Source organism: Pinus tabuliformis, chromosome 4_2 (genome assembly GCF_031772625.1).
Source record: "Pinus tabuliformis cultivar Carrire ecotype Pingquan chromosome 4_2, CPIR1, whole genome shotgun sequence".
Lineage (NCBI taxonomy): Eukaryota > Viridiplantae > Streptophyta > Pinopsida > Pinales > Pinaceae > Pinus > Pinus tabuliformis.
The window spans coordinates 778,111,477-778,121,569 of NC_142304.1; the positions used below are offsets into that span (position 1 = coordinate 778,111,477).

The 10,093-nt window shown below is 39.6% G+C and overlaps 1 pseudogene; it reads left to right on the forward strand.

The window, feature by feature from the left end:
- Positions 1-927: 927 nt before the first annotated feature.
- Positions 928-9,270, forward strand: LOC149171961 (uncharacterized; annotated as a pseudogene).
- Positions 9,271-10,093: the final 823 nt, after the last annotated feature.

Below are 10,093 nucleotides of genomic sequence, written 5' to 3' on the forward strand. Positions count from 1 at the left end.
TTGTGAGAGAATCGCGTGTTTTGCACAGCAGTGCAATATGTAATGAAATGAGCATGAATCCCATGTGTCGGGTGAGCAACAAAATTACCAGAGTCTAAACATTTGTGAGATGTTGTAATGTTCCGAAGCACATAATGTTTTTTTTGAGCAAGTATATGTAAATTTATTTTACAGCAGTGTGTAAAAATAGTTTTACACCAGTAAATGTAAAAGGGTTTTACAGCAGTAAACCCAGCACAGTAAATTCTCAGGTGGAGACAGAGTTTTTGTTTTGTTGAATGTATTTTTGGTGAATCCCTCTCAGCAAAGAGGATGAAGTTTGTATCAGACATTTTGTTTTAATGAATAGAAATGTTTTTATGGTGATGTAATACTCTGCTCTCAGTCATTTTTTTTTTAAAGCTTCCCTGTGCACAAAAGATCCTGGAGAGAAAGAAACAGAGCATTGCCTCTGTGTGTTTGATTTGTTTGTTTTTGGGATTTTACCAGAAAAATCCCCAACAAAAACAAATATCAAGAACATATATCGTGGATTTTGATACCAAATATTTCTTGATCGCCATATAAAACCCGCACAGACTTATTTCTTTAAATCAATCCGCTCTTATCACAATCACAGCTTCAGCTTCATCAGCTTCTTCTATAACTTGGATGCTTGCGCTTCTGCTTGGGCCCTCGTAGCTCTGCAATTATCCAAATTTTGTGGTGCCTGATCGTGGGCCCGAATTAGATGAGCCAAAATCTAGGACATATGCGAATGAAATGGCGTTGAAAATGCAATCAGCGCACGGACGCTCTCCGACATCCTCAATGTCTGAAGCTTTCAAACATTACTTCAAATGGTGCTTCCATGTTTTGAAACGATTCTTGTAAGCGGCCAGTCCAACTTTGAAATGCTACTTCAAATTACAGGCAGGAAAGGAGAATATGACATTGACTGAGAATTGCTCTCCCACATTCTCAACATCTAGCAATCCATTGCTGGATTTCTTTTTCCATGTTGTGCCCGATACTCCATCGTATAGTCATTGAACTTTTGGAAGCTGTAGGGAATCAAGATCCACTAACCGCTTTAAAGCTAGTTTGTCAACTGAGAGGCGTACGAGGAATGGGCAAATCAGATCGAGAGGGATTTTATGACACAGCTTCTTGGATTCATTCACGTCACCTCAAAACTCTCGCTGTCAATGTCGGCAGCATCGCTCAATTTGGTTATTTCAAAGACCTACCTGAGATACTTGTTCGCATGCTAGAGGGATCCGAAGCCTCCGAAAAATGCATGGCTGAAAAAATCAGTCACAAGGAAAAAATCCAGCGTGCAAAGAAAAACGGGGTTGCAAAATCCAAATATGGACGAACACGTGGAATGTGTTGTAATCCCAGCGGATGTCGGCCAGGTTATTATGCTCGGAAGGGTGCTGCTGCAAGAGAAGCTAAAAAGCCGGGCACACTGAGGCTAAGAGAAGATCGAATTTCAGCGGATGTATTGAATGGAAAGATGTTGAGAGAAAAGGCGATAGTTATTAGGAAAGAAAAGCGTTTGGAAGCAGCCAGTAAAGCGTTGAGACGTTACGCGGAAGATCCCTATTACGGAGCATTGGATGATCAAATTGCCCAGTTTTTCGTGGGCTCGCTGTCTAAAGACTTGTAGGCGCTCAACCTGGGCAGAGTGAAAGAAATAAGCCTAGTTGCCAAGTGGCACCCGTTTTTGGATTCATGGGCAATAAGTTCTTGGGATAATCTATTTAGCGAGGGGTTTGTCGAGAAGCTCGGAGCACTTATTATGGAGCTTCACAGAAGAAGGCCGAAGAAGGTCGAATACATCAAGCAAATGAAAAAGCAATCTGTCCCATAGGCTATAGGCTATCTTTAGCGTCATGGACATTAAAATAATTTCTTTCTTTCTTTCTTTCTGTTGAAATTGTAATTTCCAACTGCAGGTCAAAACCACACAGTTTTTCCTTGCGATGCGATCTGATCGCAGATCGCGTCCTCTATCTCCTTTCCTTGTTCTGCTTCCTTTGTTTTCCTGCGATGCGATGAGATCGCATATCGCAAATCGCGTCCACAATCTATTGCCCTGCTACGTCCTTTGTTTTTCTGCTGATTGCGATTCTGTGATGTGATTGCAAATCTCAAATCGCAACTCTCATAAGAGTTTCGTTTTCATTTCTATCTCCCGCCGATGCGATGTTGCGATGCAACCCGTCTGCTATCGCATATCGCACCTTCGCCAAGATAATCTCCGTCGTCCATTTTTTAATCCAACGACCATTATTTATTCCCCCCTTGAACACGCCTCTGTCATACTGTATTTATGTTTTAATCTATCTTTTGTGTTCCCAAAGAAGAAAGAAAGCCTTACATCATAACTGCTCACCAATAGCATTAAAGAAGAAGAATGGCCGAAACCAAGAAGGACGCGCCTCGAGTAGCTAAAAGCATTAACAGGTTATGGGTTTCATTTACTGTTTACTGCGTCTACCCCAACAGAGCACCAGAAAGGGCTGATTTGTGTCAGAGGCCCATCTTAGATTGTAAATGTGGTTGGTGGTTCATCAAGACACCTCCACGCATAACCTAGCAGAGATTTTTTTTGTAATAGATGATATATATACCCAGAATAGCAATGTAACAAAAAAAGGGGGAGAGAGAGCGGATGAGAGTTAAAGCACAGTAGTGCATCTGTAACACGCAGCAGCGCGTGAATGAAAAGGGAATCGCAGCAGCGAAATAGCATATAGAGTAGACACAACAGTGTGTGAATTTTTTTTTGTAAATCCCTCTGTGAGAGAGGAAGAACCATATTTTGTAACAACAGTCTTTTAATGAATATAAGTTTTTATGTGTGTAAAACTCTGTATTCTGGAAATATTTTTTTGTTCCACTGTGTTAAGATCCCGTGCGTTAGAAAACAGAGCATCATTCTCTGTTGTGTTTAAGTTCTTTTGTTTTTTGGAATTTTACCAGAAAAATTCCTAACAGTGATATGAGAGCTAGTCCAGGCTCTTTGAAGGTGTCAAAGAAGCTGAAGGAAGGATTCTTGGTGCAGCAGTGAAGACTCAGTCAAAAATCCAAGGTATTTCTCAAGTATTTGAAGCCTAGTCTAAAGTACAAGAATGGTTGGCACAAGCACCAACAATAGCATGGGTATGAAGCTCCCACTATTTGATGGAAAAAATTATGACTATTGGGCAATAACAATGAAAGCCTTGTTTTCTTCCCAAGACTTATGGGAAATAGTTGAAAGATGGTTTTAAAGAACCAACAATTGAAAATGAGTTTAATAATCTAACTCAGACAGAGAAGGATTTGTTGAAGAGATACAAGAAGAAGGATTCAAAAGCCCTCTTCTTCTTGTATCAAGCAGTGCATGGAAGCGTGTTTCCAAGGTTAGAAGCAGCTAAGACATCCAAAGAAGCTTGGCAAACTCTCAGGACAACCTATCAAGGCATAGAGAAAGTGAAGATAGCAAAACTACAGTTGCTGAGAAGAGATTTTGAGAACCTGCGTATGAAGGAGTTAGACAATATTGACTCATTCGTCACACATGTGATTGGTTTAGTTACACAAATAAGGACTCATGGAGAAGTTCTTGAAGAAAGAATGATTGTGGAAAAACTATTGAGGAGCCTACCCTCAAAGTTCCATGTGATTGTCACCACCATAGAGGAGACAAAGGATCTCACAATTTTTTCAGTTGATGAACTTCATGCATCACTGATAACACATGAGCAGAGGTTGAGTAGAAATGAAAACTCATCTCTAGAGCAATCCTTTAAGACCCAGATACCCTTTGGAAGAGGAAGAGGCAGAAGCCAAAACAGAGGTGGAAGGAACAATCCAGTAAATGCTCAAGGAAGAGGCAGCAATCCAAATCAGAACCAAGGCCAAGGCAACAGCCAACAAAGTGAAAAACATCATGCTCAAGGACAAAGGTATGAAAAATCCAATGTCCAATGTTATTATTGTAAAAAATATGGGCGCTATGCAAATGAATGTAAGAAGAAGCAGCATGATATGAATAATAGATTTAGTGCAAATATTACTAGAGAAAATATCAGCCAAGATAATGTGTTGTTAACTTGTAATATGGCTGAAATAAACAGTGAAGACATATGGTTTCTAGACTTCGGTTGCAGCAACCATATGACAGGAAACATAGCTTTGTTTTCTGCTTTAGATCAAAATGTGAAATCACAAGTCGCACTTGGGACTGACAGTAAAGTTTCTGTTATGGGTAAAGGAGAAGTAAAAATATTTACAAAGATAGGTGAAAAGAAAACCATAGCAGATGTATATTATGTTCCTGGAATGAAGTGTAACCTCTTAATTATTGGACAACTTGTTCAAAAGGGTTACAATGTTGTCTTTATGAATGATGTATGCACCATCATGGATAGAGCACCCAGCAAATGATGCATTGTTAAAGTGAAGATGACGAGGAACATGATGTTCCCTCTCAGAAAAATGGTAGATTTGAAAAACAAAAAAGTAATTGCAGCAGTGACACAAGAGGCTCTCCAAAGCGTACCAAAGGATGAGAATTGGTTGTGGTATTTGAGATTTTGACATCTCAACTTTGGAGGTCTTAATTTGTTGAGTAGAAAAGGAATGGTAAGAGGATTACCATTGATAGAGAAACCGGACAACCTTTGTGAAGGTTGTATCTTGGGGAAAAAACACAGAGAAAGTTTTCCATCAGGGAAAAGCATAAGGGCGAAAGAACCCTTAGAGATTGTCCACTCAGACTTATGTGGACAAATACAAACTCCATCACTAGCAGGCAGCCAATATTTTCTAACATTCATTGATGATTTCATTAGAAAGACTTACGTTTATTTTCTGAAAAACAAAAGTGAAGTGTTTGAAAAATTTCGTAATTTCAAAGAACTTGTAGAAAACCAAAGTGGGCTACACATCAAAGTTCTAAGAACTGATAGAGGAGGTGAGTGTATCTCCAATGAATTCCTACGGTTTTGTAGAGAAAGTGGAATTCATAAGAATTTTACAGCAAGGTACACTCCGCAGCAAAATGGAGTCGCTGAAAGGAAGAATAGGACCATCATGGATATGGCAAGGAGTATGCTAAAGGCAAAGTATTTGCCAAATGGTTATTGGGCTGAAGTTGTACACTGTGTAGTATATATTTTGAATAGGTGTCCTACAAAAGTTGTGATGAACAAAGTGTCGGAAGAAGCATGGACTGGGAGAAAGCAAAGAGTCACCCACATGAAAGTTTTTGGTTGTGTGGCTTATGCACACATTCCAGATCAGCTAAGGAGGAAGTTGGAAAACAAAGGGGAGAAATACATTTTCTTTGGATATAGTGAGGAATCCAAAGCTTACAGGTTGTATATCCCATCTACCAAGAAGTTTTTTGTGAGCAGAGATGTTCAATTCATTGAGGAGGAAGCTTGGGATGGAAGCATAGAGAAAACAGTTAATGTTAAAAACTGTTTGCCTCATGATGAAGATGATGAGGAGATGGCTGAAATACATCCCCAAACAACAGCGCCAACACAAGAATAGTAAGATACACCCTTGAAGAGAAATGAAAGAGCTTCTCCAAGCACACCACAAGGAGGAAATTCAAGTGCATCTTCAAGAACTTGCACACCAAGTGAAAGAGGTAAGAAATTCAGAAATTTAAGTGATATTTATGATGAAGGAATGAATTCCTTCTTTGCTTTGTATTGTCATGTTGATGACCCTATTCATTTCGAAGATGCAATCAATGATAAGAAATGGATAGAAGCTATGGATGAGGAGATCAATACCATAGAAAGGAACAAAGCATGGGATTTGGTTGAGCTACCAAAAGGAAAAGAAGTCTTTGGAGTTAAATGGGTGTATAAGACCAAGAGCAATGCTGAAGGCAAGATAGAAAGACACAAGGCAAGGCTGGTTGTCAAAGGATATAAACAGAAATATGGGAGAGACAATGAGGAAACTTTTGCACCGATTGCAAGAATGGAAACTGTGAGAGCATTGTTGTCCATAGTAGCACGAAGCAAGTGGAAAGTTTACCAAATGGATGTGAAGTCAACATTCCTAAATGGAGTGTTAATGGAAGAGGTTTACATTGAACAACCTCCAGACTATGAAAAGAAAGGCCATGAGCACAAAGTATGCAGATTGAAGAAAGCTTTTTATGGGCTGAAACAAGCGCCAAGAGCATGGTACAGTAGGATAGATTCCTATCTACTGGAAAATGAATTCGCAAAGTGTGAGGGAGAACCCATCGTCTACATCAAAGAAAAGGATGGTAAAATTTTAATTGCAGTGTTGTATGTTGATGATGTGATTTTTACAGGGAATGATGACTACCTCTTTAAAAATTTCAAATCAGTCATGAAGGAGGAATTTGAGATGACTGACATGGGTTTTCTGATATACTTCTTAGGAATAGAAGTAGATCAAAATGAAAATGGAATTTTTATTTCACAGGCAAAATATGTAAATGAAGTGTTGGGCAGATTTAATATGCAGGACAACAAGGCAGCAATCACTCCCACAATGATAGGATTAAAACTCAGCAAAGAGGACAACAGCAAGGATTTTGATCCTAGCGTGTACAAGAGCATAGTTGGCAGCCTCATGTATCTGACTGCAACTAGGTCGGATATTATGTTTGCTGTTAGTTTAATTTCCAGATTCATGGAGAGGCCGGAAGAAGCACATTGGCAGGCAGCAAAAAGAATTCTAATGTATGTAAAAGGTACTAAGAGATTTGGTATTTTATATACTTCTTTAGAATGTTCAGATTTAGTTGGATACACTGATAGCGATTGGGCTGGAGGTGTGGATGATCGGAAAAGCACATCCGGTTATCTCTTTCACATGGGTTCAGGAGCCATTTCGTGGGCTTCTAAGAAACAACCTATAGTGGCATTGTCTACAGCAGAGGCAGAATACGTAGCAGCGACAGCAACAGCGTCTCAAGCGGTTTGGATGAGAAGAATGCTAAGGAGCTTAGGACAAGAGCAGGCAAAAGCAACGGTTATTTTTTGTGACAATATCTTAGCTATAGCAGTGTCCAAGAATTTTGTGTTCCATAAACGAATGAAACACATTGATACAAGGTTCAATTACATTAGAGAATTGGTGAACAATGGAGAAATTGTTTTACATCATTGTAGCACTCAGGAACAGGTTGCAGACATTCTGACCAAGCCTTTGGGACAGAAAAGTTTTGAGTATTTGAGGAAATTTCTGGGTATGACTGATAACCCAACAGTTGAAATTAAAGGGGAGTGTTGAAATTGTAATTTCCAACTGCAGGTCAAAACCACACAGTTTTTCCTTGCGATGCAATCTGATCACAGATCGTAGATCGCGTCCTTGATCTCTTTTCCTTATTCTGCTCCCTTTGTTTTCCTGCAATGCGATGAGATCGCATATCGCATATCGCGTCCACAATTTGTTGCCCTGCTACGTTCTTTGTTTTTCTGCTGATTGCGATTCTGCGATGCGATCCCAAATCACAAATCGCAACTCTCATAAGGGTTTTGTTTTCATTTCTGTCTCCCGCCAATGCGATGCTACGATGCAACCCATCTGCTATCGCATATCGCACCTTCACCAAGATAATATCCGCCATCCATTTTTTAATGCAACGACCATTATTTATTCCCGCCCTGAACACGCCTCTGTCATACTTTATTTATGTTTTAATCTATCTTTTGTGTTCCCAAAGAAGAAAGAAATCCTTACATCATAACTGCTCACCAAAAACATTAAAGAAGAAGAATGGCCGAAACCAAAAAGGACGTGCCTCGAGCAACTAAAAGCATTAACAGGTTATGGGTTTCATTTATTGTTTACTGCGTCTACCCCAGAAAAGCACCAGAAAGGGCTGATTTGTGTCAGAGGTCCATCTTAGATTGTAAGTGTGGTAGGTGGTTCATTAAGACACCTCCACGCATAACCTAGCAAAGATTTTTTTTTTGTACTAGATGATATATATACCCAGAATAGCAATGTAACAAAAAAGAGGGGGAGAGAGAGCGGATGAGAGTTATAACACAGTAGTGCATCTGTAACACGCAGCAGCGCGTGAATGAAAAGGGAGCCACAACAGCGAAATAGCATATAGTGTAGACACAACAGTGTGTGAATTTTTTTTTGTAAATCCCTCTGTGAGAGAGGAAGAACCATATTTTGTAACAACATTCTTTTAATGAATACAAGTTTTTATGTGTGTAAAACTCTGTGTTCTGGAAACATTTTTTTTGTTCCACTGTGTTATGGTCCTATTCATTAGAAAACAGAGCATCATTCTCTGTTGTGTTTAAGTTCTTTTGTTTTCTGGAATTTTACCAGAAAAATTCCCAACACGTTCTAATCTGTGAGAACATTGCACCCACGCTTTTTCCCCGGGAGGAGTTCAACACTGACGAAGATAGGCATTATGTTTAAGTAGCCCGGGAGAAGCTGAGGAAAGAGGTGTTGGTTGCGCTCGAGGAAGGCTCTCCACTTTCCGGAGGTGTACATGGGTTTCAATTTGTGGAGCGAACATTTGTTTAATGTTATGAAAGAGTGGCCTCTGTCACCATGAAAAATTAAAAGGACATCTTTATGAAGTGCGATTCCGAAAGATTCACCCACTATTTAGAGGAGGTGAAATCCCGGAACAAGAAAATTGTTGTTGGAGCTCTGCTTCCGCATGAAATTATTGAACAGGCCAAGAATGAAGAACCCGCTGTTGCATAATTGCAGTGGAAGTGAATGGTGGAAGACATGAAGAAAAAAGGAAAGCTTTCTAACACCTTGGCGGTCTATGATGTTTCAGGGAACATGTCCAGAACTCCCATGGAGGTCTGCATAGTGCTTGGATTGTAGGTTTGGGAAATAAGCGAGGATCCATGGGAAGGTCATGTTATGATTTTCAGCGAAAGTCCAAAACTGCATTTGGTCACAGGGAATTCCCTAGTTGAAAAGTATGAATTCACAGAGAGCATGGATTGGGGAATGAATACTGATTTCCAGAAGGTGTTCAATGTGATATTCGAGATGGCATTGAAATGCAGACTAGAACCAAAAAAGATGATAAAGCAACTTGTGGTGTTCAGTGACACGGTGTTCAGTGTGTTTCATACTGCAAGTAGTTTTCAATTTCATTTATTTTCTCTTGTTGGCCCTTGTGGTTGTGTGCCAACAAATGCACCAAACGGGAAATGCTTGATTGTGCTCTTTAGTTGGGTGGCAGTGGTGATGAAGAGAAGCCCCGGGGGACTGGACAATCTACAACTTCAAGAAAAAGAGTGAATCAATTACTTTCTGGGGAGAATTTTTTTGGGTTTTTTAGTTGGGTGGATGCTCTCTATTTCTGGAGGCTCTCCTTATTTGTGGGAGTCTTGTGGTGAAAATAATGATTCTCAAAATCCACCCCCCACTTTGGATGTCCACTTGAGTCTGGGGGCTTTCTTTTCTCAGTTTGTGTTGATTGTTGTCATCTTCGTTCACACTATTAGGTGTAATGCCGAACCTAGAATGGAATAATGCAAGTCATTATTATTCATTGATTCCATTGACCCCTTAGACATTCAACATCAACAATGTTTCACATTCGAGTGAGAATGACCTAATGATAGTTTTAGTTTTTTGTGTTCATCGAAGACCCATGACCTTGGTTAGCATACATCCATCATGTGTAGCCCATGGGATTGTTTGCACCCTAAATATATTCTCTCACTACTAGTGCCCCCAAGGGCAAAGCAATTATCTACTTCATCATCAAGGCTTATTTTCCTAGCATCTTTGACAAGATCTCTCTTATACAACAACGTAACCACTATTACTAATGTTCATGACCTTGAGCATGGGACATGCACACCTCGTTTATCTATTGTATATATTTTTTTCAGTACGATCATTGCTTAGTAGGTGGAGCCCTTATCACTCTTTAATACCTCCTACTCTCTCAGATCAAGATCTCCTAGATCTCCTCACATGTAATATCAGTTAACAAGTATCGCAGCTAAAAAAAACCAACATATTCTAATGATATTTCTGCTCCTACCCTCATATATCATGGCACAACTTTTTCACCTAAAATTAGTTCATGAAACTATACAAGTAATTTCGACAA